This window comes from Haematobia irritans, chromosome 5 (genome assembly GCF_050003625.1).
Source record: "Haematobia irritans isolate KBUSLIRL chromosome 5, ASM5000362v1, whole genome shotgun sequence".
Classification (NCBI taxonomy): domain Eukaryota; kingdom Metazoa; phylum Arthropoda; class Insecta; order Diptera; family Muscidae; genus Haematobia; species Haematobia irritans.
The window spans coordinates 163,694,593-163,714,541 of record NC_134401.1 but is presented as its reverse complement, the minus strand read 5'-3'; positions in this window follow the sequence as shown (position 1 = coordinate 163,714,541).

The window sequence follows — 19,949 nt, the reverse complement described above, 5'->3', positions numbered from 1 at the left end:
TTACATACAAATGCACAAACTTATTATACCCTGTACCACCATTAGCGTAGCTAGACAATTTTCCTAGAGGGGGCTATAGCCCCCCTAGCTAAAACTTTATAGACTGAACTTATAGGTTCAACTAATGTTTTATTTCATAAAATTGAATAAAAAATAGACATCAAAATAGCTCGACAATCAACTAAAAGTACCCTACGATAAATTGGTGCAAATTGCCACTGATGGACCTATCACAGAACTGGTACCTGTGCTCCAGTTAGTTGCAATTTTCACATTTAGTGAAATAAAATTATCAGAATAACCTTTTGTTCGACATATTTCAATTTTTTTTTTCATTTCGGGTTCGATTAGGAGCCCAAATTGAAAGAGATTTCTAAGAGTTTGTCCGAGACTGGTTCCTGAGGACCTGTTTATGGGTTGCTTCTGCTAAATTGTCCCAGGACGTGTCCTTTGGGATGAGTCCAAGACGCGTTCTATGACAAACCCGTCAATGACAAACCCATGTTAAAGTGGACGGTCCCTTCCATACGTTTTGATCAGAACTGGGACTGGTCCATACACACCAGGGACTAGTCCTGTACCAGTTCTGTGGTTGATCCATTTCCCTTAGGGTAGTTCCACACTTTTCCCAGCAAAAAATTGGGAGTTGTTCTAAAAGCACAACTTTAAAAGCACTTCCAAAAATGTCTTCACAAAGAAGTTAACTATTTTAACTACATAGGAAGTTTTTTTTCTTTATTTTTTTATATTTTAATGCGTAATTTTTTGTTTTCTTTTTTTAAATAGTTTAAAAAAAGAGTAAGAATAAATAAAATGGTAAAATTATTCAAATTTTGCCACAAAAATGCTAAATCCATTATAGAAAAATCGATAATATTTGAAAAAACGTTTCAAACAAGCGTTAGAATGCATTAAAAATCATAAAAAAGTATAAAAATTATTTATTTGGGAAAATATCCCAAAATTTTTAATTCACATTCAAAACACTGAATTCGGATCACACCTTAAGAAGTGATGCAAATTCATTGCAGCGGTTGCTGAAACGGTGGACATTCGTTCTATGACAAGTTCATATTACATTCATCGCTTCTCCGCCAATTTTGTACCACTTCCAGACCCAAAAAGAACATTTTCACTTCTTTTTTGGCGACGCTTTTTTGGAGCATTATTAAGAAATTAATTTATGAAAGAATAGTTTTAATATCTATTACTATTTTTTATTCAACTAAATCATAAGTTCAACCACAGCTTTATTTCATAAATATCAGACTTCTACCACAACCCAAGTAATTCGATTGTGCATGAAAGTCTTTAGTGGAACTTTGTGCGTTGTACTAGTATATACTTGTTTAATTTTTATAAAAATGTAAAATCGTAAAAGGTTTTCAAATTCTGGGGGGTCTAAGCCCCCTCCCCAGAGGCCTTCCTACGCTTATGTGTACCACAGTAGTGGTGAAGGGTATAAAAATGACAAAATTTTGTATAGAAATAAAATTTTGAAAATAGTGTATATAGAAATGAAATTTTAAGAAAAATTTCTTTAGAAATAAAATGTTGAGGAAATTTTCTTTAGAAACAATACTTTGAGGAAATTTTCAATAGAAATAAAATTTTTACAAAATTTTCTATAGAAATACGATTTTGAAAAAAAAAATATAGAAATAAAGTTTAAAAAAAAAAATTCTATAGAAATAAAATGTTGATAACATTTTCTACAGAAATAAAATTTTGACATTATTTTTTATCAAAAATTTCAAAATAAGAATTTTTAAAATTTTGACAAAATTTTCTATAGAACTAAAATTTTTACACAATTTTCTATAGAAATAAAATTTGTACACAATTTTCTATAGAAATAAAATTTTTACAAAATTTTCCATAGAAGGAAAATTTTGGCAAAATTTTCTATAAAAATAAAATTTTTACAAACTTTTGACAAAATTTTCTATAGAAATAAAATTTTTACAAAATTTTCTATAGAAATAAAGTTTTTACAAAATTTTCTATAGAAATTAAATTTTCTATAGAAATAAAATTTTGACAACATTTTCTATAGAAACAAAATTTTAGCAAATTTTCCTATTTTTCACTGCAATGTGGAACGCCGTTCGGACTCGGCTATAAGAAGGAAGTCCCTTGTCATTGAGCTTAACATGGAATCGGGCAGCACTCAGTGATAAGAGAGAAGTTCACCAATGTGGTATCAGAATGGACTGAATAGTCTAAGTGAGCCTAATACATCGGGCTGCCATCTAACCTACCCTATTCGTGGCCAAAACAAAAATCTACCAAACTTTGAAGAAAATTTTACTAAAAATCTAACAAATTAAAAAACATATATATTTTGAAGTTTTTGACTTTGGTCGATGGTCTTATATAGATGACTTAAAACGGAAAACCAAAATTTTTAATAATATCGAATTTATAAATTTTTTTTGTTGTTTTTTGATTTCAGCTTAAAAACATGCATTGACAAAACTTGTAGTAGAGGATGCTGATGAGGAATGTGGTAATTCCGAAACGTGCGTCCATCCAACCATCTTGCAGTCTATAGGGCTTTGCCCAAATAAATTTGACAAACATTCTTTTCTTCTGTTGGTTAAGCTACACTTGTAGTTTAGTCAATGCATGCACACAAAAATTTTTTTTTCTGATTCAATCACGAAATTAATTGATCCAATTAATTTTTAATTGAAATGTCTTCAATCACAGAAATGATAGTATCAATTAAAAAATTAATTGAAGGTTAATTAAAAAATTAATTGATACTATTATTTTTGTGATTGATTTTTGTTTCAATTAAAAAATTTGTTGAATCAATAACATTTTTAATTGAATATTTTTTAAAACTCAATTCAAATTTTAATTGGAAAAATTTTCGTGAAATTTTTTTGTGTGTGGTTGTAAGCTGAAAACAAAAAACAACAATAATGCTTAAAGAACAAAAACCAACAATACAAAACAAAACGAATAACATTTTTTTTCTATAGAATATTTTGACAAAATTTTATTTCAGTACAAAATTTTGTCAAAATTTTATTTCTATAGAAAATTTTGTCAAAATTTTATTTCTGTAGATAATATTGTCCAAATTTTATTTCTATAGAAAATTTTGTCAAAATTTTAGTTCTATAGAAATTTTTTTCAAATTTTATTTCTATAGAAAATGTTGCCAAAATTTTTTTTCTATAGAAATTTTTTTCAAATTTTTATTTCTATAGAAAATTTTGCCAAATTTTATTTCTATAGAAAATGTTGCCAAATTTTTTTTTCTATAGAAATTTTTTTCAAATTTTTATTTCTATAGAAAATTTTGCCAAAATTTTAATTTTATTCTATAGAAAATTTTGTCAAAATTTTATTTCTATAGAAAATTTTCTCAAATTTTCATTTTTATAGAAAATTTTCTCAACATTTTATTTCTATAGAAAAATTTGTCAAAATTTTATTTCTATAGAAAATTTTGCAAAAATGTTATTTCTATAGAATTTTTTGTCAAAATTTTATTTCTATAGAAAATTTTGTCAATTTTTTTTCTATAGAAAATTTTGTCAACATTTTATTTCTATAGATACTTTTGTCAAAATTTTATTTCTATAGAAAATTTTTTTAAATTTTATTTCTATAGAAAATTTTGTCAAAATTTTATTTCTGTTGATACTTTTGTCAAAATTTTATTTCTATAGAAAATTTTGTCAAAATTTTATTTCTATAGAAAACTTTGTCAAAATTTTATTTCTATAGAAAATTTTGTCAAAAATTTATTTTTTTAGAAAATTTTGTCAAAATTTTATTTCTATGAAAATTTTGCAAAAATGTTATTTCTATAGAATTTTTTGTCAAAATTTTATTTCTATAGAAAATTTTGTCAATTTCTTTTTTCTATAGAAAATTTTGTCAACATTTTATTTCTGTAGACACTTTTGTCAAAATTTTATTTCTATAGAAAATTTTGTCAAAATTTTATTTCTATAGAAAATTTTGTCAAAATTTTATTTCTATAGAAAATTTTGTCAAAAATTTATTTTTTAGAAAATTTTGTCAATTTTTTTTCTATAGAAAATTTTGTCAACATTTTATTTCTGTAGATACTTTTGTCAAAATTTTATTTCTATAGAAAATTTTGTCAAAATTTTATTTCTATAGAAAATTTTGTCAAAATTTTATTTCTGTAGATACTTTTGTCAAAATTTTATTTCTATAGAAAATTTTGTCACAATTTTATTTCTATAGAAAATTTTGTCAAAATTTTATTTCTATAGAAAATTTTGTCAAAATTTTATTTCTAAAGAGAAATTTGTCAAAATTTTATTTCTATGAAAATTTTGCAAAAATGTTATTTCTATAGAATTTTTTGTCAAAATTTTATTTCTATAGAAAATTTTGTCAATTTCTTTTTTCTATAGAAAATTTTGTCAACATTTTATTTCTGTAGATACTTTTGTCAAAATTTTATTTCTATAGAAAATTTTGTCAAAATTTTATTTCTATAGAAAATTTTGTCAAAAATTTATTTTTTAGAAAATTTTGTCAAAATTTTATTTCTATGAAAATTTTGCAAAAATTTTATTTCGATAGAAAATTTTGTCAAAATTTTATTTCTATAAAAAATTTTGTGAAAATTTTATTTCTATAGAAAGTTTTGTCAACATTTTATTTCTATAGATAATTTAGACAAAATTTTACTTCTATAGAAAATTATATTTCTATAGAAAATTTTCTCAAGTTTTTATTTTTATAGAAAATTTTCTAAACATTTTATTTCTATAGAAAAATTTGTCAAAATTTTATTTCTATAGAACATTTTTTGAAATTTTTATTTCTATAGAAAATTTTGTCTAAATTTTATTTCTATAGGAAATTTTGTCAAAATTTAAATTTTATTTCTATAGAAAATTATGTCAAAATTGTATTTCTACAGAAAATTTTGTCAACATTTTATTTCTATAGAAAATTTTGCCAAAATTTTGTTTCTGTAGAAAATTTTGTCAATAATTTTATTTCTATAGTAATTTTTGTCAAAATTTTATTTCTATAGAAAATTTTGTCAAAATTTTATTATATAGAAAATTTTGTCAAAATTTTATTTCTTTGAACATAGAAACGTTGTCAAAAGTTTATTTCTATATCAAATTTTGTCAAAATTTTATTTCTATAGAAAATTTTATTTCTATAGAAAATATTGTTAGAATTTTATTTCTATAGAAAAATCTGTCAAAAATGTATTACTATAGCAAATTTTATAAAAATTTTATTTCTATAAAAAATTTTGTGAAAAATTTATTTCTATATAAATAAAGTAACTCATAGTTGGTAGAATTCTACCAACTTTGGCAACCGTGCTAAAGAGATGATTTGTTCTTATTTCCAGATTTGAGGCACTACATTGTCTTGAACCATTTAATTATGTTATATTTTTAGCCAATTTTTTAATTAAATGAGAGTCATAAATCATTAATCCATAAATTGGAAATCTTGGGGCCCTAGTTATAGCAAATTTTTAATTTTTTAGTAGTTTTGTATCTATGTAAAACATATATAAACCACTGTCTTGGGATCAAAAATTTATAGGGATCTTGGATTTTTTTTCATAACCAAAATAAAATTTTGAAAAATTTATATTTTTGTAAACCATTTAAATAATTTAGAATTTTTAGGTAATTTTTTTATTGAAACTGGTAAGAGCTGAAAGTTCCATAAATTATTGTGCAATTTCTAAATAATTTTGTATCTTTGTAAAACTTACAAAACCACCGTCCCATACATCTTTTGGTTTAACTTCTTGTTTACTCAAGGGTTTGTAGATTTTTTTTCATTTCATTTCAAAAATATTGTCGTTATTTTCAATTATTCAGTTATAAGGAATTTAAATAATTTATTTTTTTCTAAGTTTGTCATTTATAGTAGAGTCATAAGCCACAGATCCATAAATTTGTACACTTGGTAAAACTTACATATCCACCACTGTCCCGTATAATATTTTGACTTAGAACATATTTTTCTTTTTAGGACTCTCATTTTTTTATAGCCAATATAAATCTGTTATTATCTACAGGTATGAGTTCAATGTATATTTCCTCCCCTCATGACCTTAGATATTAATATCATCCACTTTAAAGGATTATTTTTCTTCTTTCACCATAAGAACATCCATTTTTATTTTAGCTAAAAGAAGAGGGGTAAAAACGATGTATGTTGGCCTGGCGATTGGGCGGGCATTCAGATTTGGTTGCTACCTCTCTTCTCAATTTCAATGATGACCTTTAGCTTTGGGATTGTTTTTCTTTTGCCATTTTTGGAGGAAGGATTTTTTTGTCTGTTCGTATTGCTTAACAAATTATTCATTGCCATTAGTAACAGATGGACGATAGCGAACGTTTACATAAAATCTAGCAAGAATCTCCATGAGAAATACTAGAAGCTGTGGTAGGAGGAACCATATGTTAATTGAAACAAAAAGAATGTAGTAAAATAATTGGTAATTACGAGAGTGGTATGATAAGTACATAACCTCGAAGTAGGAATGTCGATCGATTCTACACAGGTAGAAAACTCTTAGCTAGATTTGTCTTTAAAATTGAGCTAACCAAACAATTTCGTTGGGAGCCACCATGGTGGTATGGTTACACGGACGAAAAATACTATTTTTCATATGTTTGGATGTAAAAATGATATGTTTAGAACTCAAAATTTTTAACACAATATTTCTAAGTGCAAGCATATAATGTACATAAACTAGAATAACATGTTTGGGACATATATGTTAATATGTTAGAACATATTATGTTGGGGACATAAAATGTTTGTAAATATTATATGCTTGGTTGCAAACATATATTAATTTAGAAATAGCCTATAAACATAGATGTGTTTAGAAAGAGAGACCTAGAGAGTATGCTGCAAGTACAACAATGGAAGTAACCAATTGGCGACTTAAAAATATACATATATACACAAAGAAAATTTCATTAAAATTTTTTTCTACCAGTGTATGCTTGAGGTGAAACATAATATGTTTTAACAATACAAACAATATTTTGTTTGGAACAATCCTAAAAATATATATGCTTGAAGCAAAATGTGTTTGGGCCATATGTTACAGAAGTGATTTTTTTTGAGGGCGTAGCCTTGCCCGCCTTGCATATGAAGGCTCACGGTTTCAATCATAGCTTCGACCAAACACTAAACAGTTTTTCAGAGATGAATTATCCGCTATTAGTTATTCTTCTGACTCAAGATAACCTCCTTGGACTCAGATTAACCCCCTGAGTCGATTTGTCCATGTATTTGTTGTTTTTTTGGCACAAGGACAAACGCTATTGAATCTAGGAAAAATCGGATCAAATTTAGATATAGCTCCCGTATATATGTATAGCCCGATTTCGACAAATGGGGTCACATTCACGGTTGTCATAGTAGGTAGAATTCTACAAAAGATGGTAGATTTTTTACTGTTTGGTCGATTGGTAGAATTCTCAATGTTATGAACTAAAATTTAAAATGTAAAGAACTAAAATTTTGACAAAATTTTCTATAAAAATAAAATTTTGATGAAATGTTCTATAGAAATAAAATTTTGACAATATTTTCTGTAAAAATAATATTTTAACAAAATTTATATTAAAATAAAATTTAGGCAAAATTTTTATAAGAATAAAATTTTGAAAAAATTTTCTATTATAATAAAATTTTGACAAAATTTTCTATAGAAATAAAATTTTGACCAAATTTTTTATAGAAATAAAATTTTGACAAAATTTTCTACACAAATACAATTTTGGCAGTATTTTATATAGAAATAAAATTTTGGATTTTTTTGGAAATAAAACTTTGACAAAATTTTCCATAGAAATACAATTTTGATAAAATGTGCTATAGAAATAAAATGTTGACTAAATTTACAAAATTTTCTATAAAAATAAAATTTTAACAAAATTTTCTATCAAAATAAAATTTTAACAAAATTTTCTATAAAAATAAAATTTTGACAAAATTTTCTACAGAAATAAAAATTTGCCAAATTTTCTAGTTTTACATAATTTTCTATAAGAAAAACATTTTGACAAAATTTTCTATTATAATAAAATGTTCACAAAATTTTCTATAAAAACACAATTTTGATAAAATTTTCTATAAAATACATTTTTGACATCCTTTTCTATATAAATAAATAAACATTTTCCATAGAAATACAATTTTGATAAAATGTTCTATAGAAATAACTTTTTTACAAAATTTTTTATAAAAATAATATTTTAACAAAATTTCTATTAAAATAAAATTTAGGCAACATTTTTTTATAAGAATAACATTTGGACAAAATTTTCTTACAAATAAAATTTCCACAAAATTTTCTATAGAAATAATTTTTGACAAAATTTTCTACAGAAATAAAATTTTGACCAAATTTTTTATAGAAATAGAATTTTGACAAAATTTTCTACACAAATAAAATTTTGGCAATATTTTATATAGAAATAAAATGTTGGCATTTTTTGTTTGGAAATAAAATTTCGGCAAAATTTTCCATAAAATGTTGACTAAATTTACAAAATTTTCTATAAAAATAAAATTTTAACAAAATGTTCTGTCAAAATAAAATTTAGGCAAATTTTTCTATAAAAATAAAATTTTGACCAAATTTTTTATAGAAATAACTTTTTTACAAAATTTTCTACACAAATACAATTTTGGCAATATTTTATATAGAAATAAAATGTTGACTAAATTTACAAAATTTTCTATAAAAATAAAATTTTAACAAAATTTTCTATCAAAATAAAATTTTAACAAAATTTTCTATCAAAATAAAATTTAGGCAAATTTGTCTATAAAAATAAAATTTTGACAAAATTTTCTATAGAAATACAATTTTTACAAAATTTTCTACAGAAATAAAATTTTGACAAAATTTTCTACACAAATACAATATTGGCAATATTTTATATAGAAATAAAATGTTGACATTCTTTTTTTTTTTAATAAAATTTTGACAAAATTTTCCATAGGAATACAATTTTGATAAAATGTGCTATAGAAATAAAATGTTGACTAAATTTACAAAATTTTCTATAAAAATAAAATTTTAACAAAATTTTCTATCAAAATAAAATTTTGGCAAATTTTCTAGTTTTACATAATTTTCCATAAGAATAACATTTCGACAAAATTTTCTACAATAATAATAAGTTCACAAAATTTTCTATAAAAATAAAATGTTGACAAAATTTTCTACAGAAATAAAATTTTGACAAAATTTTCTATAGAAATAAAATGTTGACAAAATTTACTATAGAAATAAAATTTTGACAAAAATTTCTATAGAAATAAAATTTTTGACAAAATTTTCTATAGAAGTTTCTATAGAAAAAAATTGAGGAAAATTTTCTGCAAATTCAAAATCTTTAAATAATTTAATTTTCCTATTATTATATACTATCAATGTCCATTGTGAGTAAGATCTCTCTTTATGTAGAGGGAGCTACTTTTCCATGTCGCTGCAAGCTAAAATCGTCAACACATTTACAATTTAAGGGATATTTAAACGTCCGCTTCTTTAATAACCAATTGCGTTTATCATCCTCAAATTTGGCATAAAGTAATATAATTCACTACCCTTGCAGAATTTCATCGAAAACGGTACAGATTTGTTTATAGGTCCCTTATATATGTATCGCCCGATCTTCCCAAATTTGGCCTTAATGATCTGGCTCAAAGCTGGCATAAATTAATCTTCCATAGTATTCACTAAGCCTGCAAAATATCATCCAAATCGGTTCAAATTTAGATATAGTTCCCATATATAAGTATCTACCGATTTTCCCAAATTTAGTCATAATACACTTATTTGGGAAAATCGGGAGATACTTATATATGGGAAATTTAGTCATAATACACTTATTTATTAAACGATTTTAGGTCGAAAATCTATGTTGTTAGCACCTATATTACCTGTTTATTTTCACAATTCATTATGATTGTAAATATATAAATAAATAAATAAATATTAAACGATTTTGCTCGAAGCTGGCACAAATCAATATGCAATAGTTGCACCTAAAACTGAAAAATTGGGTTAGATTTAGATATAGCTCTCATATATATATGTATCGCCCGATTTCCCCAAATTTGACCATAAAAGCTTTATTTATTAATTAATTTTACTCAAATTTCAAATTTTGATGTAGTAGTCGATCTTATTCAGACTTACAAATTTGGCTACATTATCCACACTAATTGAGCCCTTTTTTTTAATAATAGTGGGATACTCTCCCTCTCTCTCTGTATGTGTAAAATCACAAATTTGGCTACATTATCCACAGTAATTGAGCCCCTTTTTTAATATTAGTGGGATACTCTTCCTCTCCCTCTCTCTCTCTCTGTATGTGTAAAATCAAGTATAGCTCCTAATATCAGGTATATCTGTTGAGATAAAGCTCACATCAAAATGTACCCCTTAATTTTCCTAAATATGGAAATTCGCTTTATCTCCCAACCCTATTTCAAAGATACTCCACAAATGCTTATGTCTACTAATTTAGTACGGGTGGTTTAGATTAATAAATTTTTTTCAGTGTAACTAACCATAAAAAACCGCAATCTACACAATCCAATATCTTTGCTAGCTACACCCAGAGAAGGAATATGATCACCTCAAACATGTTTTAAGAGCAAAATGTTATTTTTGGGTGGTGACCATGTAACATGGTTTTCGCAACCATGTTTTTTTTCTCGGAAATCATGTATCTGATTTCGGCAAGCAGGTTATATTTGACGAGAAAATAACATTTTAGTGACAAACATGTTACATGGTCACCATACAAAAATAACATTTTGCTCTTGATACATGTTTGAGGTGATCATATTCCTTCTCTGCGTGTAGCATTCGTAATTGCTCTCCAAATTTAAAACTGAATAAAGTTTTAATATTTTTTCGGGTAACCAAAGAAATTGCCAAGAACCACCATCATCGACATCATCATTGGGCAGAGATATTTTCGTTTTAAAAAATTCATGAAATTCTTTGAGTTTTAATGCCTTTTTTCGCCAAGGCATTTTCCTTTCTATACTCAGCGATGGACGTGTGTGTGTTGTGTCTGCAATTCCTTTCATTTGGAAGATGAAATGCGTTTTAACCATTTCACAAAGAAGTGGGTGTGAGTTGGCCATAAGATTTTCGCATAATCCATGTTTTATTGAAGGAATTCTATAGTTAAGCTCATTGAGTGGCTGCTTGAGTTTTACTTTTTTTTTGTTTTGCTTGTGGGGAGGGGATTCCAGCTTTTTGTTTAATTTTCTCAAGATGCCGATAAAGTTGGTTTTTAGTGGCCATAAAATTTCCTAGCATTAATTATGCACCAAGTACTGTTCATTGACCTAGTTTTAATGTAACAGTAACATTATTGTGATGAGTGCATCACTCTACGTTGGGGGGGAAAAATAAAGAAGGACAAAATCATATATTTTTTTTGAGGAAGGTGGTCGGTCACATACATGTGCTTCTCGTGAGGAATATGAAATCTTCAAGAGGTCATAAAATATGCCTTAAAGCTTTCACATTTAATGAAAATCACAAAAACTTTTGGCTACAATTTAAAGTGTGAAAGTTAGGTGGGTATAGTAGGACCATGAGAATAGAAAGAAGAATATGTTGTCGACATATTTTAAATATCCACCAACATGGATCTTATTCAAGAAATTTATTTTATTTGAAACCCAAAAATTTTGCTACGTTTACATGAACAAAATTAAAGCGAAAGAAATAAAATTTCTATAAAAAATTTTGCAAAATTTTATTTCTATAGAAAATTTTGTCAAAATTTTATTTCTATAGAAAATTTTATCAAAATTTTATTACTATAGAAAATGTTGTCAAAATTTTATTTCTATAGAAAATTTTGTCAATATTTTATTTCTATAGACAATTTTGTAAAAAATTTATTTCTATAGAAAATTTTGTCAAAATTTTATTTCTATAGAAAATTTTGTCAAAATTTTTATTTCTATAGGAAATTTTGTCAAAATTTTATTTCTATAGAAAATTTTGTAAAAAGTTTATATCTATAGAATATTTTGTCAAAATTTTATTTCTATACACAATTTTGTCAACATTTTATTTCTATAGAAAAATTTGTCTAAATTTTATTTCTATAGAAAACTTTGTGAAAGTTTTATTTTTATTGAAAATTTTGTCAAAATTTTACTTCTATCGAAAATTTAGTCAAAATTTTATTTCTATAGAAAATTTTGTCAAAATGTTATTTCTATAGAAAATTTTGGCAAAAATTGTATTTCTTTAGAAAATTGTATTTCTAAAGGAAAATTTTGTCATAATTTTATTTCTATAGAAAATTTTGTCAAAATTTTATTTCTATAGAAAATTTTGTTTCTATAGAATATTTTGGCAAAAATTGTATTTCTATAGAAAATCTTGCCAAATTTTGTCAAAATTTTATTTCTATACACAATTTTGTCAAAATTTTATTTCTATAGAAAATTTTGTCAAAATTTTATTTCTATTGAAAATTTTGTCAAAATTTTATTTGTTTAGAAAATTTTGTCAATTTTTTTTTTCTATAGAAAATTTTTCAAAATTTTATTTCTTTTGAAAATTTTGTCAAAATTTTATTTCTTTTGAAAATTTTGTCAAAATTTTATTTCTTTTGAAAATTTTGTCAAAATTTTATTTCTTTATAAAATTTTGTCTAAATTTTATTTCTTTATAAAATTTTGTCAAAATTTTACTTCTATGGAAAATTTTGTCAAAATTTTATTTCTATGGAAAATTTTGTCAAAATTTTATTTCTATAGAAAATGTTGTCAAAATTTTATTTCTATAGAAAATTTTGTAAAAAGTTTATTTCTATAGAATATTTTGTCCAAATTTTATTTCTATAGAAAATTTTGTCAACATTTTATTTCTAAAAAAATTTTGTCAAAATTTTATTTCTATAGGAAATTGTGCCAACAATTTTATTCCTATAGAAAATGTTGTCAAAATTTTATTTCTATAGAAAATTTTGTTAAAATTTTTTTTTCTATAGAAAATGTTGTCAAAATTTTATTTCTATAGAAAACTTTGTCAAAATTATATTTGTATAGGAAATTTTGTCAAAATTTTATTTCTATAGAAAATTTTGTCAAAAAATTTATTTCTATAGAAAATTTTGTGAAAATTAAAAAAAAAACAACAAAACAAAAAATTTTATTTCTGTAAAAAATTTGTCAAAATTTTATTTCTATAGAAAATTTTGTCAAAATTTTATTTCTATAGAAAATGTTGTCAACATTTTATTTCTATAGAAAACTTTGTCAAAATTATATTTCTATAGGAAATTTTGTCAAAATTTTATTTCTATAGAAAATTTTGTCAAAATTTTATTTCTATGGAAAATTTAGTTAAAAATTTATTTCTATAGAAAAATTTATCAAAATTTTATTTCTATAGAAAATTTTGTCAAAAATTTATTTCTATAGAAAATTTTGTCAAAAATTTATTTCTATAGAAAATTTTGTGAAAATTAAAAAACAACAAAACCAAAAATTTTATTTCTGTAAAAAATTTGCCAAAATTTTATTTCCATAGAAAATTTTGTCAAAATTTTATTTCTATAGAAAATTTTGTCAAAATTTTTTTTTCTATAGAAAATTTTGTCAAAATTTTATTTCTATGGAAAATTTAGTTAAAAATTTATTTCTGTAGAAAATTTTATCAAAATTTTATTTCTATAGAAAATTTTGTGAAAATTAAAAAAACCAACAAAAACAAAAATTTTATTTCTATAAAAATTTTGCAAAATTTTATTTCTATAGAAAATTTTCTCAAAATTTTATTTCTATAGAAAATTTTGTCAAAATTTTATTTCTATAGAAAATTTTGTCAAAATTTTATTTCTGTAGAAAATTTTGTCAAAATTTTATTTCTAAAAAAAATATAGAAATTTTTTTTCAAAATTTTATTTCTATAGAAAATTTTGTCAAAATTGTATTTCTATAGAAAATTTTGTCAAAATTTTATTTCTATAGAAAATTTTGTCAAAATTTTATTTCTATAGACAATTTTGTCAAAATTTTATTTCTATAGAAAATGTTGTCAAATTTTTATTGCTATTTATTTCAAAAAAAAAAAACAACAAAAAACAAAAATTTTATTTCTATAAAAAATTTTGTCAAAATTTTATTTCTATAGAAAATTTTTTCAAAATTTTATTTCTATAGAAAATTTTGTTAACATTTTATTTCTATAGAAAATTTTGTTAAAATTTTATTTCTATAGAAAATTTTTATTCAAACTTTACTTCTATAGAAAATTTTGTCAAAATTTTATTTCTATAGGAAATTTTGTCAAAATTTTATTTCTATAGAATATTTTGTGAAAATTAAAAAAAAAACAACAACAAAACCAAAAATTTTATTTCTATAAAAAATTTTGCAAAATTTTATTTCTATAAAAAATTTTGCAAAATTTTATTTCTATAGATAATTTTGTCAAAAATTTATTTCTATAGAAAATTTTGTCAAAATTTTATTTCTATAGAAAATTTTGTCAAAATTTTATTTTGTAGAAAATTTTGTGAAAATTAAAAAAAAAACAACAAAAACAAAAATTTTATTTCTGTAAAAAATTAGTCAAAATTTTATTTCTATAGAAAATTTTGTCAAAAGTTTTATTTCTATAGAAAATTTTGTCACTCTTTATTTCTATAGAAAATTTTGTCAAAATTTTATTTCTGTAGAAAATTTTGTCAAAATTTTATTTCTGTAGAAAATTTTGTCAAAATTTTATTTCTATAGGAAATTTTGTCAAAATTTTATTTCTATAGAAAATTTTGTCAAAATTTTATTTCTGCCGAAAATTTTGTTAAAATTTTATTTCTATACGAAATTTTGTCAAAATTTTATTTCTATAGAAAATTTTGCAAAAATTTTATTTCTATAGAAAGTTATATCAAAATTTTATTTCTATGGAAAATTTTATCAAAATTTTATTTCTGCAGGAAATTTTGTCAAAATGTTATTTTTATAGGAAAATTTGTCAAAAATTTTATTTCTATAGAAAATTTTGTCAAAATTTTATTTCCATAGAAAAAATTGTTCACAGTGGTGAACTTTAAAAATACGTTTTCAATGACCACTAATTACATCTGCTCTCCAGCCTTCTAATTAAAAAACACAAACTATGCAAATATCACTTAACGAATATCTTCTTTTTTGTTGTCCATGGAAATTAACCCGCAATTTAATTGTAATTACGTGGTTAATTGCAAGTGGAGATTTTTTGCAAGTTCATTATTTAAAATTGCTTATAAACTTTTTTGGTTTTGGAGGTCATCAACCCTCCTAATAACAGCCCATTAAACTGTAGTACACTCGACAGTATGATTTACATGGTTGCACAAATATTGACCTTAACATTGACTTAAGGATTTTGGTAATGATTCCAAGGATTAAATCTATGTTAGAATCTCTGAAACTAAACTAATTATAATTCAGATCTAATTTAAGAAATTTCGTGACGTCAGCATATGCTTTTTACTACTTATGCAAAAATTGGTCCAAATCGGTTCATAAGTGTATGGGGCTATACCCCCATATAAACCGATCCCTATAATTTGACTTCTGGAGCGTCATGAAGAAACAAATTTCATCCGATCCGAATGAAATTTGGCTCTCCAGTTACCGTGGTTCATATCGGTTCATAATTATTTATATATTGCCCTCTACAAATCGATCAGGAGCTAAAGTGGCTTATATATGTATTTAATCAGCCTGATTTTGTCTATACTCCATATGGACTAACTTACAATTTAGAAGACTACGTTAATAAGTTTTAAGATACCTTGCCAGGGGCAAGTATTACAATTACTAAAGTAATTCGATTGTGGTTGATTGTCTTTAGTACAACTTTCTACGCAACCATGGTGGAGGGTACACAAGATTAGGCCTGACCGAATTTGCGGCGGTAGTTATATGTTTTTCTTTAATACATATAAAATTAAATTTTAAATTTCTGATTAAATTTGAATTTAAATTTTTATACCCTCCATCATAGGAGGGTATAAAAAGTATACATATTCTGGGTCGTGGTGAAATTCTGAGTCGATCTGAGCATGTCCGTCCGTCTGTTGAAATCACGCTAACTTCCGAACGAAACAAGCTATCGACTTGAAACTTGGCACAAGTAGTTGTTATTGATGTAGGTCGGATGTTATTGCCATATCGAACCACTTTTACGTATAGCCCCCATATAAACCGACGCTCAGAATTGGCTTGCGGAGCCTCTTGGGGGAGCAAAATTCATCCGATCTTTTTGAATTTTGGTACATGGTGTGAGTATATGGTACTTAATAAACATGCAAAAATTTGTCCAAATCGGTCCATAATTATATATAGCCCCCATAGTTAGTATATGGTTAAGCTAACCTAACCTAGTATATGGTTAGTAGTATATGGTGTTAGTATATGGTATCTTACAACCATGCAAAAATTGGTTCACATCGGTATATAATTATATATATAAGCCGATCCTCAGATTTGACCTCCGGAGCCTCATGGATGAGCAAAATTCATCCGATGCAGTTGAAATTTAGTACGTGGTGTTAGTTTATGGTCTCTGACAACCATGCAGGAATTGGTCCATATCGGTCCATAATTATATGTAGCCCCCATTTAAACCGGTCCCCAGATTTGACCTCCGGAGCTATTGCAAGAGCAAAATTCATCCGACCCGGTTCAAATTTGGTACATTGCGCTAGTATATGGCCGCTAACAACCATGCCAAAATTCGTCCATATCGGTCAATAGTTATATATAGCCGATCCCCAAAAATTATCTACCAAAATTTTATTTCTGTAGAAAATTTTGTCAAAATTGTATTACTTTAGAAAATTTTGTCAAAATTTTATTACTATAGAAAATTTTGTCAAAATTTTATTACTATACAAAATTTTGTCAAAATTTTATTACTATAGGAAATTTTGTCAAAATTTTATTACTATAGAAAATTTTGTCAAAATTTTATTACTATACAAAATTGTGTCAAAATTTTATTACTATAGGAAATTTTGTCAAAATTTTATTTCTATAGAAAATTTTGTCAAAATTTTATTACTATACAAAATTGTGTCAAAATTTTATTACTATAGGAAATTTTGTCAAAATTTTATTTCTATAGAAAATTTTGTAAAATTTTATTGCTATAGAAAATTTTGTCAAAATTTTATTACAATACAAAATTGTGTCAAGATTTTATTTCTATAGAAAATTTTGTTAAAATTTTATTTCTATAGGAAATTTTGTCAAAATTTTATTTCTATAGACAATTTTGTCAAATTTTATTGCTATAGAAAATTTTGTCAAAATGTTATTTCTATAAAAAATTTGGTCAAAATTTTATTACTATACAAAATTGTGTCAAGATTTTATTTCTATAGGAAATTTTGTCAAATTTTATTGCTATAGAAAATTTTGTTAAAATTTTATTACAATACAAAGTTGTGTCAAGATTTTATTTCTATAGAAAATTTTATTTCTATTGAAAATTTTGTCAAATTTTATTGCTATAGAAAATTTTGTCAACATTTTATTTCTATAAAAAATTTTGTCAAAATTTTATTACTATACAAAATTGTGTCAAGATTTTATTTCTATAGAAAATTTTGTCAAAATTTTATTTCTATAGAAAATTTTGTCAAATTTTATTGCTATAGAAAATTTTGTCAACATTTTGTTACTATACAAAATTGTGTGAAGAATTTATTTCTATAGGAAATTTTGTCAAAATTTTATTTCTATAGAAAATTTTATCAAAATTTTATTTTTATAGGGAATTTTGTCAAAATTTTATTTCTATAGAAAGTTTTGTCAAAATTTTATTTCTATAGAAAATTTTGTCAAAATATTATTACTATACAAAATTGTGTCAAGATTTTATTTCTATAGAAAATTTTGTCAAATTTTATTGCTATAGAAAATTTTGTCAAAATTTTATTTCTATAGAAAGTTTTGTCAAAATTTTATTTCTATATTAAATTTTGTCAAACTGAATTATTTACGTATTTAATCGTCCTTTTTGTTTAATAAAGGGTGATTCTTTTGAGGTTAGGATTTTCATGCATTAGTATTTGACAGATCACGTGGGATTTCAGACATGGTGTCAAAGAGAAAGATGCTCAGTATCATCATGAATAGACTTACTAACGAGCCACAACGTCGAATTTTCAGTGAATGGGCCCTAGAAAAGTTGGCAGAAAATCCGCTTTTTATCGACAAATTTTGTTCAGCGATGAGGCCCATTTCTGGTTGAATGGCTACGTAAATAAGCAAAATTGCCGCATTTGGAGTGAAGAGCAACCAGAAGCCGTTCAAGAACTGCCCATGCATCCCGAAAAATGCACTGTTTGGTGTGGTTTGTACGCTGGTGGAATCATTGGACCGTATTTTTTCAAAGATGCTGTTGGACGCAACGTTACGGTGAATGGCGATCGCTATCGTTCGATGCTAACAAACTTTTTGTTGCCAAAAATGGAAGAACTGAACTTGGTTGACATGTGGTTTCAACAAGATGGCGCTACATGCCACACAGCTCGCGATTCTATGGCCATTTTGAGGGAAAACTTCGGAGAACAATTCATCTCAAGAAATGGACCGGTAAGTTGGCCACCAAGATCATGCGATTTGACGCCTTTAGACTATTTTTTGTGGGGCTACGTCAAGTCTAAAGTCTACAGAAATAAGCCAGCAACTATTCCAGCTTTGGAAGACAACATTTCCGAAGAAATTCGGGCTATTCCGGCCGAAATGCTCGAAAAAGTTGCCCAAAATTGGACTTTCCGAATGGACCACCTAAGACGCAGCCGCGGTCAACATTTAAATGAAATTATCTTCAAAAAGTAAATGTCATGGACCAATCTAACGTTTCAAATAAAGAACCGATGAGATTTTACAAATTTTATGCGTTTTTTTTTTTAAAAAAGTTATCAAGCTCTTAACAAATCACCCTTTATATACCCCGTATGGACTAACTTATAATTGAGAACACGGTGTTAAGAAGCTTTACGATACCTTGCCATCGGTAAGTGTTACCGATTCGATTGTGGAATGCAGTCTTTTGTAAAAGTTTCTATGCAATCCGTGGTGGAGGATACATAAGATTCGGCCTGGCCGAACTAACGGCCGTATATACTTGTTAATATTCATTTTCATTATATGTGTAGCTACAGCCTATTATTTCAGGCTCACTTAGACTATTCAGTCCGCTGTGATATCACAAGTGGAGAACTTTGGTCGTTTGGTCGAAACTGGGATTGAACCCATGATCCTTTGTTTACCAGGCAGGCATAACCATTGTACCATAGGCTCGGCTAACCCTCAGCTTTATAGGCCGCCGTGGTAATTAAATGGATTGCGCTATAGAGAAATGATTATAATTAAAATGTAATTTAATTTACTTATATTTTAATTTATAGCATCCCAATAACTGTAACACAACTAAAGTTAATTGCATGCCTTTAAGGTATAAAAAAAACAACTTTAGGATTATTTATAATTTTGTGAATGTTCAATACCGCGGTTAGTGAACCCAGCTGTGGTTTTTTAATTTCCCATAGCTACGTCAACAAGTATTGGCAAAACAATGAATATTAATTTGTTATCCGTTTAAAGGGGAAGGTATTAGTATGAGTCTGAGTGTATGTGTGTGTATGTCTGGAAGCGAATGATTCTATACAGGCGGTTAGATGATAAGAGATCCATATGTTATTTCCCTTTGGCGTGTGTGTATGTGTGTGTTTTATTATGAAAACTCTTTGTATTGTCACATCAAATTTACAGTAACTTGTTATGTTTTCTCTTATTCTCTATCTCATTCTCGTTCACTCTCTTCTCTTTAATTACAGCATCATTGGTGGTGCAAAAAAAAAAAAAAATATGGCAATAATCTATGTTTGCTT